Here is a 16,237-nt window from a genome sequence, read left to right as displayed (position 1 = left end):
CTGGTCCCGATGGGCCCCACGGGGGACGGGGAGAGGCCGGGGCCCTTCTTCAGCGTCTGCTTGCTCTGTGGCTGGAGTCCTCGGCACCGGGGTCGCGTCTACGTGGGGTTCATGGTGAACCCTGCTCGTCCGGTGCAGCAGCACCTTGGGGCCGCAAAAAAGGCGGGGCCTGGCGGATCCGCATGCAAGGGCCCTGGTAAGGGGGGTCGGTTCTGTGCGAGAAGGAAGGCTTCACGGAGGAGGCGGGCATCGAGAGGGGTGGGCCAGGCCTGGGACACTGGGCAGGACAGGAAGGTGGAGAGATCTAGTGACGAGGGCGGGGCCTATCACAGGGAGAAGCCTAGCAGGGAGGCGGTGCCCTGCCACATTGACTGGAACACAGCGAAGGGGTGGGCTAGTGAGGCAGCCGGATCAACACTGGGCAGCTCTCTCTGGTCGCCAATGAAACACGAGAGGCAGGAAACTGAGAGGAAAGAAGTTTAACCTGAATTCATAATTCAGGGACACCGACTTGGTACTTGTACCACAGCCCGCTCAAAGCAACACAAACTCATTCCAGTATTTATAGGAAAACAGTCACTGTCTTATCTATCTTAACTATTGATTAGTAACAATGATGTGACTTGTGACCACTATTAATATCTTTTCTAATCAGAGTTTAGACAGTCGCTGAGAAAGCCAGTGTTCATATCGGATCAAACCTGTCACTTTCAAGTTACAATGGCTTTTGGACAATTGGGAACAGCGTGCTTTCCAATTGGATACAGTTCTTCCCATCCACCAGGAGTTTTGGGTCACAAGACTTAATCCTGAACATTATACCCACAGTTGATTCAAAGGCATGAAAGAAAGCACTTGTCATGCAGATACTAAGGGAAGAGATACATATTCTGGGCATTAGGAAGTTTCAGCAGAACTTATTTTTTATCTAGGTCCTCTGGAAGCTTTTAGAGACTTGACGTTTTTCTTTGCGCTTTCTGCTTATCAAGGGGCTGAATGCAAGTGACTGTGTTATTTCAGAACACACAATAGTTACTAGATCCAAGCCTAGAGAAGGGGGGAAGAAGCAAAATGTGCACTCAATCATTTTTTTTTTTAATTTTTAATTTTTGAGTAGGAGTCTCACTGAGTCTACCTGTCTGGAGTGCAGTGGTGTTGTAGCCGAATTGCGAGTATTAAGGAGGTGCCATCACACTGGAAGTTTAATTACAGAGTCCTTTATTGCCGGCATTGAGGGCAGGCTCACGCCAGGAAAACTCTCGACCCCGAATTGATCAAGCAAGGTGTTTATAAAGGCCACGACCACAATTTTATCTCAGTCAGGTGGGGTGTAAACAGGAAATTCCAGTTACATAGCAGTTAACAGAACAGTAACAATTACAGAACAGTTTATCTCGAGCAGTTCCAGAACAGCTTATCTGGGCTTTCCATCAAGCAGGATGTGTTTTACAGTTTTCTGGAAGGTTGGGGCAGTAGTCACCACCGTTGGTTTGCTAACAGGCATTTCATGCCCTCCTTTTAGCTGTTCATGAGTCAAAGCATTGACTCATCTATTATGGTAGGAATTGTAATGAGCCCACATATACATGAGTTTTACAGAAGCAACTCATTTTACAAATTAAACTATCCAATTTCATATACAGGGCCTGATAAGTAGGCCAAGGAGTGGAAGAAGCAGGGGGCTGGCCAGACCTGTAATTATTGTTGTTAGCCATGGGTTCCAATCAAGGTTTGAAACCAGGATTCATTGTTTTCTTTTTACTTTTGTTTCCTGTCTAAATTTTCTTGGACTCTCTGGAGGGTGTTTTTGATGATTCCTGACATTTTGGCATAAAAATAACAGGACTCACCCAGAGCTACACAGAGTCCTCTTTGGCATAGGACTAATAAGTCCAGACATCGCCGGTTTTGGATCACCACCTCTGCTAAGGATTTGACCTGGTTGTGGAGTAGATCTATGACAAATTGAAGGTTACCTATGTCTGTGTCAACTTCTTGAGCTAGATTTGACCGTCCAAATTCACTGCGGACCAAGGCTGTGGTGTTCAAAGCAACGGGGAGGTGGGAGTGGGGGCTGCTCATTTCCAGCCGGAGGACTGGGAGGGGTTAATAAATGGATTTCTTCCGAGCCGCTGTAGGCATATCCTGAGAGAGTACATGAACCACACAGTACATAAGGTAGGCTCATTATTTAATTTTACTGACGCATTTGGCAAGGCCTGTAGAGCATGCCAACCAGATGGTGGCAGGAGCCATAGAAGTCATAGAATCTGAGAGGGTTAGGGTGAGAGAGAGGTTACAAATATCAGTAAAAGGAGATGCAGTCAAATTGAAGCTTGAAATTAAAATGCAAGATGCATTACCAGTTATGTCCCCTACTGTGCTGTGAATTACCTATGGAGGGCATTACTATTGTTGCTAATAATGGGGGCCTCAACCCCAAGGTCTACATAATAAGGAGGTCTGGATTTTAAGCAAAGCCAGCAATTTGAAGCTAATTGAAGCAGAGTAACATTGAGCAGTCAATGTAGGTTTGTTAGCATTAGGAAAAGACTGGGGAGCTGTTGAGCTGGTTTGGGGTATTGCATAGGTGAGCCTGGGGTAGTTCTATTGTCTTGGGTGAGGGGGGGCGGAAGGTGGTGATAACAAACAAAGCGTCTCCTAGTTCTACCAATGGCTCTATAGGCCTGGTCAGGACTTTGTAGGAGCATGTATGTCATTGGATGGTGAACAGGGCACCTTGGTCATAGCAGTCACATAAGCTCGTATACCCCAGGTGTAGCCTGTACCCCAAGAATAGTGGAGGGGATTGATAATTTTTTTTTTTTTTTTGAGTTGGAGTCTCACTCGGTTGCCCAGACTGGAGTGCAGTGGCCGCTTCTGGCCACCGCAGCCTCACCTGCTGGGCTCCGGCGATCCTTCCACCTCAGCCTTCCGAGTAGCCGGAATTACAGGCATGCGCTATCACGCCCGGCTGATTTTTGGATTTATTGTAGAGATGAGGTCTCGCTGCCCAGGTGGGTCTCGAACCCGCGGGCTCAGGCAATCCACTCACCTCAGCCTCCCAAAGGCGGGGGATTACAGGCTGAGCCACCGAGCCCAGCTGGATTGATAATTTTTATGTATACAGGTGTCTGAGTTGGATTCGGGTGGGGGGCTCACCAGAGGGAGATTTGGGAAGTGTCATTAGGTCCCCCATTGTGAGTAGCGATAGTGACACATGTCTAATATGGACAGAATAAGTGATCAGCCTGATCACATTTTTGGTCAGTGGGACTCCCAGGGCAGAGATAAAAGTCTATTGTCTGTAGAGGGTTGTAGGGAACCTGTTTATCATCAAGGATAACAGGGTATAGTGAGAAGGTGCTTTCTTTTTCAGTACTCGATATGGACAGCAGGTCAAATAGTTCGACCTTAAATAACAGACAGCCCCCTCCCCATATGTCCAACTTTGGCTGACCAGGACCTCCCCCCTGACTTAAAGGAAGTCAGGGAAAAGGAATAGACTGAATGTCGAGCATCTTCATGAGGGAGAAAACAGACTATGACATACTACCAGAGCAAGAGAGTTTTAGCTTGAGGGGGTCTTCTCTGGGCGTAGTTGTCTATTATTGACTGTTCTCCTTGGCTTCCTTGGCCCAGTAGTAATGAATCCAAGCAGGTATTCCATTAAGCATGAGTGTTGTAGGTGTGGTGAGGACAACAGTGAATGGTCCATTCCATGCAGGGGTTAATCCCTCCTTCCAGAACTTTTTGATATAGACAGATCCCCAGGCTGGAATGGATGACAGGGCGTGGAAGACGGGGTCGGTAAAATGGCATGGACATTGGAATGGATGGCAGCCTGGACCTGTTGGAGAGACTGTAGACACTTTAACAGAGGCTGGTTAGTAATTTCTTCAAGAATAGGATTTTTTAATCGGGGTAGTAGGGTTGGGGGTCTCCCAAACATGATTTCACATGGGGTAAACCCAGTCTTATAAGGGGTACATCGGACTCAAAGGAGGGCTAAAGGTAAAAGACTTATCCACTTTTCACCGGTTTCCATTATTATTTGGTTAAAGTAGTTTTTAGGGTCCGGTTCATGCGTTCTATCTGCCAGAGCTCTGTGGTCAGTAGATAAAGTGTAACTTCCAGCTTATATTTAATGTTCTGCTAACCATCTGGGCTATGGACAAGGTAAAGGCAGGACTGTTGTCAGAACCAATGGAGAGGGGAAGTTCAAACCTGGGATAATTTTATTAAGTAAGTATTTTGTGACCGTTAGTGCAGTTTTATTTTTTGTGGCAAAACCCCAAAAATGTGTCTACAAAAACCAGTAGGTATGTGTAACATACATGAGGGACTTTCACCTCAGTAAAAATCCACTTCCCATGTTTCTCTGGGGCTCAGTCCCCAGGCCCTAATACCCACAGGAGGTTTAGTCCTTGTCTTGCATTTAAGGACATTTTTCAGCGGCTGAAGCAGTGAGACCTCTTAGATTTTGGATATAGACGAATCGGCTCAGCATTTCAGCCAGTCAGGTACCTCCCAAGTGTGTGTTAGAGTGAAGTTGATTTACCAGAGTGCGTCCAAGGGTAGCTGGGAGGATAATTTTAGAATCTTTGTTTATCCACAATCCTGGTGTCTCTTTTTGTGCTCTCGATTGGCTGGCCTGTTGTTCTTCCTCCTGGGTGTAGGTGGGTTGTTCCCAGAGTGAGGGGACTGGGAAGGTTTCAGTGAGTAGGATAGTGAGAGTCTCGACTGGGAGTTCCGCCGCCTCCAGAGCTGCCTGGTCAGCTATGCGATTGCCTGTTGCCTCTGGCGTGTCTTATTTTTGGTGTCCTCGGTAATGAATCACTGCCACCTCCCTTGGGAGCCATATAACTTTTAAAAGGGCTAAAATTTCCTCTTTGTTTTTTATCATCTTACATGATGCATTGAGGTGTCCTCCTTCCTCATAGATCATGGCACAGACATGAAGAGTCGCAAAAACGACCTGCTGTCAGTAAAGATATTTACATGTTTTCCTGTTCCCAGTGCAGGGCTTGGGTCAAAGCAATTAGCTCAGCCTTCTGGGCAGATGTGCCATTGGGCAAAGACTGTAACCAGATTACATCCCGAACTGTGATCACCACTGCTCCCGGCTTGCAGACTCCCTTTACCACCTGACTGCTACCATCTGTGAACAGATCAGCATCAGCTCAGTCCAGGGGAGTGTTCCAAAGATCGGGATGGCTGGCTTGGGAAACATCCAACAAATCCTCACAATTATGAACTGGTGTCTCCAGATTATCATTGGGCATTAGAGTGGCTGGATTGAGGCTCTCATTAGGAGAGAAAGTTAACCTAGGCTGGTTCAGTAGAAGGCTTTGGTATTGGGTGATACGAGCGTTTGACATCCAGTGACCCCCTGAAGTAGGGGCTCTACAGCATGGGGAACGGTCAGGGTTAGGTTTTGACCAAAAGTCAGTTTGTCCACCTCCTTAACCAGTATAGCTGTGGTGGCAATGGCTCAAAGACAGAATGGCCATCCAGAGGCCACTGGATCCAACCTTTTGGACAAATAAGCCACTGGTCGCTGCCAGGGTCCTACGGTCTGGGTAAGAACCCCCTTTGCAATTCCCCGCTGTTCATGAATAAACAAGTGGAAGGGCGTTTTAACATCCAGGAGGGCTAAAGCCAGGGCTTGGGTAAGAGCCATCTTTAACTGCTGCAACACTCGTTCCTCAGTGGCAGTCCATGTCAGAGGTTGATTCCCTGCTGTGGCTGAATATAGGGGCTTGGCAATCTCAGCAAACCTGGGATCCATAACCGACAGTATCCTGCCACCCCCAGGAATTCCCATACCTGTTTTTTTGAGGTCGGGGTAGGGATTCAGAGAATTGCCTCCTTCCAGGCCATAGTTAGGGTCGTTTACCATTTTTTAGCCAATATCCTAAATAGGAGACCTCGGCCAAGCAGAGTTGAGCCTTTTTAGCCAATACACAGTAGCCCAGGTCCTGAAGGAGCTGCAACAAATTCTTGGTGTCTCTTAAGCAAGTGTTTATGTCTGTCACCGCAAGCAAGAGACCATCTACATACTAGAGCAAAGTATCTTCAGGGTGTAAGGCACGGAACCCTTTAAAGTCCTGTTGCAAGGCTTCTCCAAAAAGAGTGGGGACTTTTTGAACCCTTGTGGCAGCTGGGTCCAAGTCAGCTGACTGGTATCCCCTGTGCCGGGATCTGACCATTCAAAGGCAAAAATGGGTTGGCAGACAAGGGACAGGGGATGTATAAAAATGTGTCTTTTAGATCTTATACATTGTAGACTTGATGCTGTGGAGGAAGTAGACTGAGTAATGTATAAGGGTTGGGGACGTTGGGATGGATAGTTCTGACTCACCTATTAATCTCTCTGAGGTCCTGGACTGGTCAATAATCAGACATTCCTGGTTTCTGAACTGGCAAGTAGGGAATTTTCCATGCCGATTGGCAGGGAGTCAGGATATTAGCCTTTAAAAGTCTTGATGTGAGGAGCAATTCCCCTCTGTCCCTGCAAACTCATAGGGTACTGACATATTCTGACTGGGATGGCTGATGCTAATAGACTCACCACAACTGGTGGATGGTGTGCCAATCCTGGCGGGTTAGTCTCTGCCCAAGATAAAGGATAGTCTCATTGTAGTTGTTGAAGCCAACCTGATGAATGGTCCTCGGCCAGAGAATCAGAAGAGGTCAGAAGTTACTCCTAAGAGAGAGGAATGGTTAAGAGTATTTGATAGGTAGGAGGGATAAATGTTTCAGTCTTGTCTGGTGAGAACACTATGGTTGCTCTTGGTTTACAAAGCAAGTCCCGGCCCATTAGGGGGTAGAGACAGTCAGGGGCTATTAGAAAGGAGCGAGCAACTTGTTCTTACCCTAAATTAACCGTCCAGCTGGAAGTAAACTGACAGTTTCTGATTGTGCCTGTCGCCCCTTGAACAGCCATCCATTTTGTTGACATGGGCCCCAGGGATCTTTGGAGACTGAGAGATCTGTCCCGGTGTCTACCAGAAATCCAACTGGGTGGCCCAAGATAGCTTCTGTTACCATGGGCTCTTGTTGGCCTAAAGAAAAAGAGCCCTGGCCCCTTCAGTCTGACTCATTTTCTGACCCCCACCCCACCATGGCCAGCAGGGCCAGGACTGACCTTAGGCAGCAGGGACAGTCCTTTTTCCAGTGGCCAAACTCTTTGCAATATTCACGTTAATCTTCAGCCAACGGGGAATGCCCAGTCCCTTTTTGTACCTTCCTGTTTCCCCCTTTTTTTTGGTTAGTTGGCTTTGATTCAGGTCAGGTGGCCTGAAGGGCAGTCACCAATATTTTTGACTGTCGCTTGGCTGTTTTATCTGCCGACTGAGCTGCCTGTTTTTGTTTTTCCGCATCCCAGTTATTAAAAACGTTTTGGGCCACTTTAAGCAGCTGAGAGATATTTATTCCTGTGAAGTCCTCTAGTTTTTGCAACTTTTTCTGGATGTCGGGGGCCAACCTGAATCACAAAAGCTAGATTAATAGTCCTAGCATTTTCGGGTGCCGAGGGGTCAAACAGGGTATAGGTACAGAATGCTTCTCAGAGAGACGTTCAAGGAATTCCCCTGGTGACTCCTTAGGACCCTGAAGAATCTCTCAGTGGTCTTTGAAAGATTAATAGGTTTCTGGGCCACTCCCCTCAAACCAGCCAATGGAGGCTAGTGATAAATGTCTAATGCTCTGGATCCCCCAGGGTGTTAGGATCCCAATTGGGACAGGAAGGGGGGAAAGTTCACTTAAAACTTCCTGAACTTCCTCTTCTGTGCTAGCAGTAGAGGTCAGGATAGACTTTCCAGCCTCAACCTTGATTTGCTTTGTTCCTCAGAGGTAAAAAGAGTCAGAAGGAGTTTCTGACAATGATCCCAGGTGGGATGATGGGAGCACATAATAGACTTGACTAGAGAGGTCAAAACTTGGGGCTTTTCTGAAAATGGGCGATTTGGGGGCTCCCAGTTGTACAAATCAGAGGTGAGAAAGGGAACATACACCAAGAAGGGCCATTCATTCCGGTCCATCCCCCAAGGAGGGAGAACTCCACTGAGAGAAAGGAGAGGGGCTGGTTCCGTCTGGGACTGGAGGCGAGAGGCAAGAGGTTGGGCAGGCAGGGGAGAGGTGGAAGAAGTGACGGTGGGTGAGGAAGTCGGATTGTAGGGAGGAGGAGAAAAGAGGGGATAGGCTCATCAGGGTCAGTGGTGGGCAAAACAGGGGAATGCTTAGGGGGAGATTAGCATGAGGGGAGGGGACAGAGGGACTTGGAGACGAGCAGATGGGATTGGGCTCAAGACTCATGGGAACATACTTTTAACAATGGTTGGGGGATTCTGCACCAAACCCAGCTGATGGTCAATATAAGGGAATTGGTCTGAGTGACTGAGAGTTCCTGTGACGACATTCCAAACTGACTGAGTAATGTGAACATCCCAAGATCCAGTAGAGGGCCACCCAACATCTAATAAAGGCAGTCAAGCTCACAGAGGGTTCAGAGCCTGCCTTTTGAAAGGCGGACACCGTAGTCCTCACTAAATCCAGCAGAAAAGTTTTTTTTATCATACAGTCCGGGGGACCGGAGGGTCGAGAAGGACCTGATCCCATACTGAGAGAAAATAGATGAGAAAAAGGCAGTGAGTTGGATCCGAAGATCTGAGAGAGGTATATGGGAAAAATGCAACACTAAGGAGGACAATTGGGAGTAAAGAGCCAGATGTCTCTGTTCAGTCAATGTCTTGACTTAGTGAACAGTCAATCAGGGGCATCCTCGTCAGGCTGGGTTCCCCAACAAACAAAGATATAGACAGAATTAGAACAGAAATCTTACTCCAAGGAGATGCAGAAGGACTCAAATATGTTTGGGTAAAGGGAAGTCGTCAGTCATTCCAGATCCATTCAGGCCGGAAGAAAGGTTACGGGGCCCTGGAACATCTCAGGGGGTGCCTTCCCTATAACTTCTCAACCAAGCCGGAGGGAGTCGGGGTGAGGCTGTTTCCTGAGCTTTGGCGATCTTACTGGGGCCTCCAAATGTTGTAGTCGTATTGTGAGTATTAAGGAGTCGCCATCACACTGAGAGTTAAATTACAGAGTCATTTATTGCTGGCAGTGGAGAGCAGGCTCATACTAGGAAATCTCTCGACCCTGAATGGAGCAAGCAAAGGGTTTATAAAGGCCAAAACCACAATTTTATCAGAGTCAGGTGGGGTGCAAACAGGAAATTTTGGACACAGAACAGTTAACAGACAGTAACAATTACAGAACAGTTTATCTCAAGCAGTTCCAGAACAGCTCATCTGGGCTTTTCATCCAGCAAGATGTAGTTTACTGCTTACTGGAAGGTTGGGGCAGTAGTCACCATGGTTGGTATGCTAACAGGCATTTCATTGGCACGATCATGGCCACCGCAGCCTCCACTTGCTAGTTTCAGGTGATCCTTCCACCTCAACCTTCCATGTAGCTGGAACTATGGGCACTTGCCATTGTGCCCAACTAAATTTTTGATATAGTGTAGAGACGAGATCTCTCCAAGTTTCACAGGCTGGTCTTGAACCCCTGGACTCAGTTCTCTCGCCTTGGCCTCCCAAATTGCTGGGATTGCAGTCATGAGCCACCGAGCTGGGCTATTCAAGTTGTTTTACATTTAGCCTTAATTACAAAGGAAAATTTCTAAATTTAACCTTAAACATTCCATTTGATCAAAACTGGCCTAGCAAGAGATGATAAGTAAGCAATTTCTATTTTCTATAGTTTCTAGGGAGAGGTGTTCATTTGCTAAGAGCTATTCTGGAATCACAGGCTGCATGTCGAGTACTCCTTAGGTGCAATTTTAGTGCAATAGTGGGTTTCATATGGTAGGTCTCTTCATCACAGGGAGGGACCGGATGATCAAGACTGGGGTCTGGCAACAGGGGAATTGGGGAGCAGGCAGGAGTTGGAAAAGAGCCTAGAAGGGAAAGAAACTGAGTTCAAGTACTTAGAACACTGGAGGCGGGGCCTGAGGTCGTGCAAGGGAGACCAACCTCCATGAAGGAGGCGGCGCCTCATGTCTAAGTTTGAAGGCCATCTGACGACCGAAGAACCTTGGGGAGGGCATTTGGCTAGCCACTGTGTGTGGGGGCAGGACTCACAGACTGCACCCTCTTTTCCTCCCCAGGGAGATAGTCCTCATCATGTATGGCTTCCCAGCTGCAGTGTCTGCCCTTGGGGTGAGAAAGGTCTGCCGGGGTTTTGGGCCCTGCCCCAGCCCTCCCACTGCTCTGGTGCCCTCCGCCTGCAGTTTGAGTGGGCCTGACAATACCTGCAGGCCACGCACCGCCTGGAACACGTGGGTACGCGCCTGCCCCACAAGTCAGCCTTTGCTTTCTATCTGTGTGTACTGGTGCACGTGCTGCGCGCACTGCACTGGTCGCGCCTCCCGGCCACCCTGCACTGGATGCGGCCTGACGTCTTCCGTGATGTCTGTCAGCTTCTACCTTGGCGCATGCTGGTGGCCATCCGGGCTCTACAGCCTCTAACCTCGGACCTAAGACGCCACTGGTCTCTTTGCTGACACCAAGCCTGAGCCGAGCCAGGGTGTTATAGAGGCCTCATGCTGCACCCTCGGCAACTGCACCCTACAGGTGAGATCCACCCCAGTTGGAGACTGGTCTAGGGTGCAGACAACTTCAGGTCAGGCTGTTTATTGAGGGTCCAATCTATAGGCACAGTTTTTCCACCATGTCCCCATCTTGCAAATGACGATGCTGGTACTTGTGGCCGTTCTGGGACACGCCAATACTTGCCTAGGGCCTTTGTTCCCTTTGATTGCAAGCATCTTCCTTAGAATTTCTGTTTTGATAACATGCTACCTTCTCAGTGAGGTCTTCCCTGACTCGATAGTTAAAATTGCAGCTCTTTATATCATTAGTGTCTCCCACTCAACCCCATACTAAACCCCTGGAGGGCAGCTCTTGTTCACTACTAGAACAAGGTCCTTCACAGAGTCAAGTGGTCATTAAATATTTAATCAAGCAGCACATGATGGGCCTGGTTTCTACTCAGTTCTCACTAAATAAAAACTGAGTATTTGACCTTCCAGACTAAGTGAACTGCCTGACGTTACTTAGCCTGTAGGGAACTACAGGCCTGGCTGTAGTGGCCCAGCTGTTTCATAATCACTGCCAATGGTCAGAAGGAGTTGCCAGTTTAGTTCCCGGAGTTTGGGTGAGGGTAACAGAGGAGGGAGGAGCAAGCATTTGAGCAGGCTGTCCTATGCCTCGAGGCCCCAGTGCCTAAGGATTCTCCAGCTTGCCTCTGAGGTCACACAATTCTTTCAAATTGTCCAGAATCACCATGTGCGGTGGCTCGCACTCGTGGCTCAGCACATTGGGAAGTGGAGACTAAAGGATTGTCTGAGCCCCGGGGTTCAAGACCAGCTTGGGCAACATGGTAAGACCTCATCTCTACAAATCCAAAAAGTGGATGAGCATGGCGGTGTGATGCCAGTAGTTCCAGCTACTAGGAAGACTGAAATGGAAGGATTACCTGAGTCCAGTTGTTCGAGACTGTGGTGACTGTAATTGTGCCACTGCACTACAGCTCAGTGACAGGGTGAAACATTGACTCAAAAAATAAAATAAAACATAAAGGCTGTCCAGCATCCTGTTTCCTTCTTGTTTCTGAGTCATCAGAGTTTTGCTCATTCCTATTCCAGACTCCAGCCCCTAAAAGCAAGCTCAGTAGCACAACTGGCCATGTTTATCCCCTCTGTGATATCCACCACCAACTGGAAATGGTAGCTAACACCTGTAATCCCAGCGCTGTGGGAAGCATAGCTGAAAGGACTGCCTGAGCCCATGGGTTTGAGACCAGTCTGGACAACATGGGAAGAACTAGGCTCTACAATAAATCGAAAAAATTAGCTTGATGTGGTAGCACATATCTGTAGTTCTACCTACTTGGAAGGCCAAAGCAGAAGTTTCACCTGATCCCAGGAAGTACCTCAGACTCCACCCTTTTCTTTTGCTACGACAGCCAAATCCCAGCCCTGGCTTAAATCTCTCTGACTTTTTACCTATAAAACCTTCGTCACGGCGATCTGCTCAGCACTCGACACACCAACCCACTAAGCCACAGCACACTAAGGAGGGTACAGATCCTGCTACCTGGAACATCAGGTGAGTATCAGAGTGTAGGTAAACTGGGCCAGGCCGCCCTCACCCTGCTGAGCTCCAACGTTCCCAAAGCAGTGACCAGCTCCTATGGCTCTGCTCCCGTCTCTGACATCCCTGCCCTTTTCTCATGGATATCCCATTTCAGCCACTGCCTTCTGGCCAAGATCTCCCTCTTTTCTTTCTGCTGAGCCAATAGAGTTTTGTTTATTCCCATACTGGACCCAGACAACAAAAGCAAACTCAGTGGCTCAATCGGCCGTAAGTGCCTCTGAATCAAAATGTGAAGTGTGGCTGGGCTAGTGGGATCAGAGGCCAGACCACTGGGGAGGTATCCACATGTGATCCTCAGGAGCTCACAGCGGGCAGTGGTCTGGAGAGGAGCCCACTGGACGGGGGCTGGGTGCCACAGCAGGAAGTAGTAAGGCAACGCTGGCAAAGAGTAAGGTCAGGCAGGTCCTAGAGTCTTCTCAAGTGCAGGCTGAAATCTCCCAAAGAGCTTCCATACCCTGCATCTGGACCCTCTGCTCACTCAGACGGAGCCTTAGCTTTATTGGGCCTGGGTATTGGGATTTTGTAAAGCTCTGCAGGTGAATTAGCCAGGTGTGGTGGCTCATGCCTGTAATCCCAACATTTGGGAGACTGAGCCTACAGTACTCCCTGAGTCCAGGAGTTCAAGACCAGCATGGGAACATGACAAGATCTCCTCTCTATGCTAAATAAATTAGCTGGGCATGGTGGCATGTGCCTGTGGTGCCAGCTACAGGGAAGGCTGAGGTGAAAATTTGCCTGAGCCCAAAAGGATGAGACTATGGTAGCAGATTGTGCCACTGAACTCCATCCTGGATGACAGAGACTCTGACTCAAAAAGAAAAAGTACTGCAGGTAAATTAAAGGGACAGCCAGAATTGGGAACCACTGCACTAGGGTTAGATTCAGTTTTGAATGCCAGTTCCACCTCTTACAAGTCTGGTGAGCTTGGGCAAGTGCTCAGTTGTCCTACACACCAATGTCCTTAACCCAAAGCAAGAATTCGGCAAATAGTATTTTCGTGATGGTATTAAGGGAAGCAGGTCAGACTCTGGATCCTCATCTGTAGCAGCAGATGAAGCTGGCCCAGGAACCCTCCCGCCCACCACTGGAGTATGTGAATGGGGTCCCGTTCATCAAGTACATTGCAAAGGGCCTGGGGTCGCTGGAGAGCTTCCAGGCCCAGCCTGATGACCTGCTGACAGCACCTACCCAAAGTCAGGTAGGTAAGCAGGACCACCCACCCCCTCCAGGGTTGCAGTCCTCACCTTGGCCAGCAATTCTGCCCTCAGCCCTGCTCACCTCTCATCTTCCTCCCTCCCGCCACAGGCACTACTTGGATCAGCCACATACTGGACATGATCTACCAGGGCGGTGACCTAGAGAAGTGTAACAGAGCCCCCATCTTCACTCGGGTGCCAGTCCTTGAGGTCTCTGTCCCAGGAGACTTCCCAGGTATGTGGCAGTGTGCTGGGGGCAAGGGGAGGAGAGGGAGACAGGACTGAGATTCCAGCTCACTAGACCTTTCACAACCTATGGTTCAGGTATGGAGATTCTGCAAGATGTACTGGCCCCACGAATCTTCAGGACACACCTGCCCCTGGCCCTGCTCCCTCAGACTGCGTTGGAACAGAAGGTCAAGGTGAATGGCAAGGGCTACCAGGAAGGAGGCTCCTGGGCCATCCCAGGTTTGACCTGTTTTTCTGGTAAGGTCTCCTCACTCCCTTGAGCCTTGTCTCACTCTTTCTATTTTTTTTTTTGGAGTGAGAATTTCACTGTGATGCCCAGAATGAAGTGCAGTTGCCCATTCCTAGCCACTGTGGCCTCAACCTTCATGGTTCAGGTGATCCATTCACCTCAGCCTTCCAAGTAGCTGGAACCACAGGCACGCACCACCACCACACCCAGCAATTTTAAAATTTATTATAGACACAAGGGCTCGCCAAGCTGCCCAGGAAGGTCTCCAACCCCTGTACTCAGGCCATCATCTTGCCTCTACCTCCCAAATTGCTGGAATTACAGACATGAGCCACCAGGCCCAGCCAGAGCCTTATCACCTTGATGAGAGAGATCACCTGCCTCTTGTTCTGGTGAAGGTCAGACAACCAGGAATGTGAGACCCTTCACACCTGAGAAAGGCAGAGTCTGGGTGCCCAGAGGTCCGCAGAGGAGGGGCCTGTAGGAATGCAGCATGCCTTGCTCTAAGTGTGAGTATTATGGCATTAATGGATATTAAACTAGAATAAAACATGGTTCCAGAGACAAGCCAGGACTTTGCCATCAGAGCCCATTTCAGTCATAATTGTGCCATGAGATCTCAAGCAAGTCCGCTTCTATGCCCGTTTCCCACTTTATGAAACCAAAAGCAAAACTGGTGTGGGGTGTGCTGTGTGGTGATGGTGCTGGGATTGGGGTTCCTCTGCCGCTGCAGGTAGTCTATGTTGCCCGCAATGCCAAGGATGTGGCCGTCTCCTACTACCATTTCTACCGCATGGCCAAGATACACCCAGAGCCTGGCACCTGGGACAGCTTCCTGGAGAAGTTCATGGCAGGAGAAGGTGTGTCTGTCAGTGGAAGGAGGAGGGGGGCTGGAGCCAAGGAGCAGCTAGCCAAAATGATGACCAACCCTGGTCCTTTCTGCAGTGTCCTATGGATCCTGGTACCAGCATGTGCGGCAGTGGTGGGAGCTGAGTCGCACCCACCCTGTCCTCTACCTCTTCTATGAGGACATGAAGGAGGTGAGACCCCTGTTACTGCTTCCCTCCAGGTAACCCCTGGGAGGTAGTATCTCTGACGCCCTGAAGAGCCTCTTAGACGCCTCCCCTAGGACAGCCACCACAGCATCCTGGATTCTACATCCAGCGTTCCTGGCCTTGGATCTTCAGCTACGATGCCACTTTGATGCACAGCTCATATCTCCTAGCACCTGAGCAAGCTACATGTAGTAAATGGCTAGCAGTTTACTACTATTGCTCATTGGTGCCAAAGGGTGTGTGACGCCCTGGACCCACAGTCATGGAAGACTGTCACAACCATTAGGAACCAAACTCTGTTGTTACATATTACAGGGCAGACAGCAATTAATTTTGCTCCAGGGAAAGAGGACCAGAGTCAAGGACCTGGCTTTGAGGTTCCTAGTGGAAGTGGGCAGATCCTTTTTGAGGTTTTTGTTTGCCTATTGAGCAATCCAAACGTTTACTGAAGAGTTCTCTGTGGCTCCAGAACCCCAAAAGGGAGATTCTGAAGGTGTTGGAGTTTGTGGGGCGCTCCCTGCCAGAGGAAACTGTGGACCACATCGTCCAGCACACTTCGTTCGAGGAGTTGAAGAACAACTCCCTGTGTAACTACAGCAGCTTCCCCCTCCATATCATGGACCACAGTATCTCCCCTTTCATGAGAAAAGGTGGGTGCCTCACCAGCACAGGTGTTTGGGGAGGGTGGGAACAGCGCCCTGAACTCCCCTTCAGCCATTCAGGGTATCCTCTGCAGTGCAACCACAGCCTCCCTCCCTCCCTGCCTCTTGTTCAGCCTCCCTCCCTCTCCCCAAGGTATCATTGGAGACTGGAAAACCACCTTCACTGTGGCCCAGAATGAGCGCTTTGACGCCGACTATGCTGAGAAGATGGCAGGTTGCAACCTCACCTTCCACTCTTAACTGTAGAGTGTGTTCCCTGGGGATCCTTCCAAAGGGGATGTGGGAAACAGGCCTGCCCCATGGATTTCAGAATAAAATGTGAGTTGTGTTCGACTAGAGTCTCTTTTGGAAGCCGAGAGAAAACCCGAGCTGAAAGAGTAAATGGCCACTGGACCAAATAAGGCCATTACTCCCCCACACACACCCAGCCTCTACTCCCCAGCTTGCCCTTTCTGGGAAAGCGAAAGGGGGTCTGCCGAAGGGCAACCCAGGAGAGGTGGGCGAGGGGAAGTGCGGGGGCCAGCCCCTGCAAGTTTTGGGGAGTCCCTTGGAAGATGTGGTGGCATTGGCGAATCTGTAGGGATAGATATTAAAAGAAAGAAAGATGGAAGGATAGATATAAAGA

The 16,237-nt window shown here is 49.2% G+C and overlaps 1 pseudogene; it reads left to right on the top strand.

Moving 5' to 3' along the window:
- The first annotated feature begins 13,272 nt into the window (after positions 1 to 13,272).
- On the top strand, positions 13,273 to 15,852 carry LOC103255796 (annotated as a pseudogene).
- Positions 15,853 to 16,237: the final 385 nt, after the last annotated feature.

The sequence above is a fragment of the Carlito syrichta genome, unplaced genomic scaffold (assembly GCF_000164805.1).
Source record: "Carlito syrichta isolate Samal-C Ts95f unplaced genomic scaffold, Tarsius_syrichta-2.0.1 Scaffold288416, whole genome shotgun sequence".
Classification (NCBI taxonomy): Eukaryota; Metazoa; Chordata; class Mammalia; order Primates; family Tarsiidae; genus Carlito; species Carlito syrichta.
This window is presented reverse-complemented; position numbering and strand designations above follow the sequence as displayed.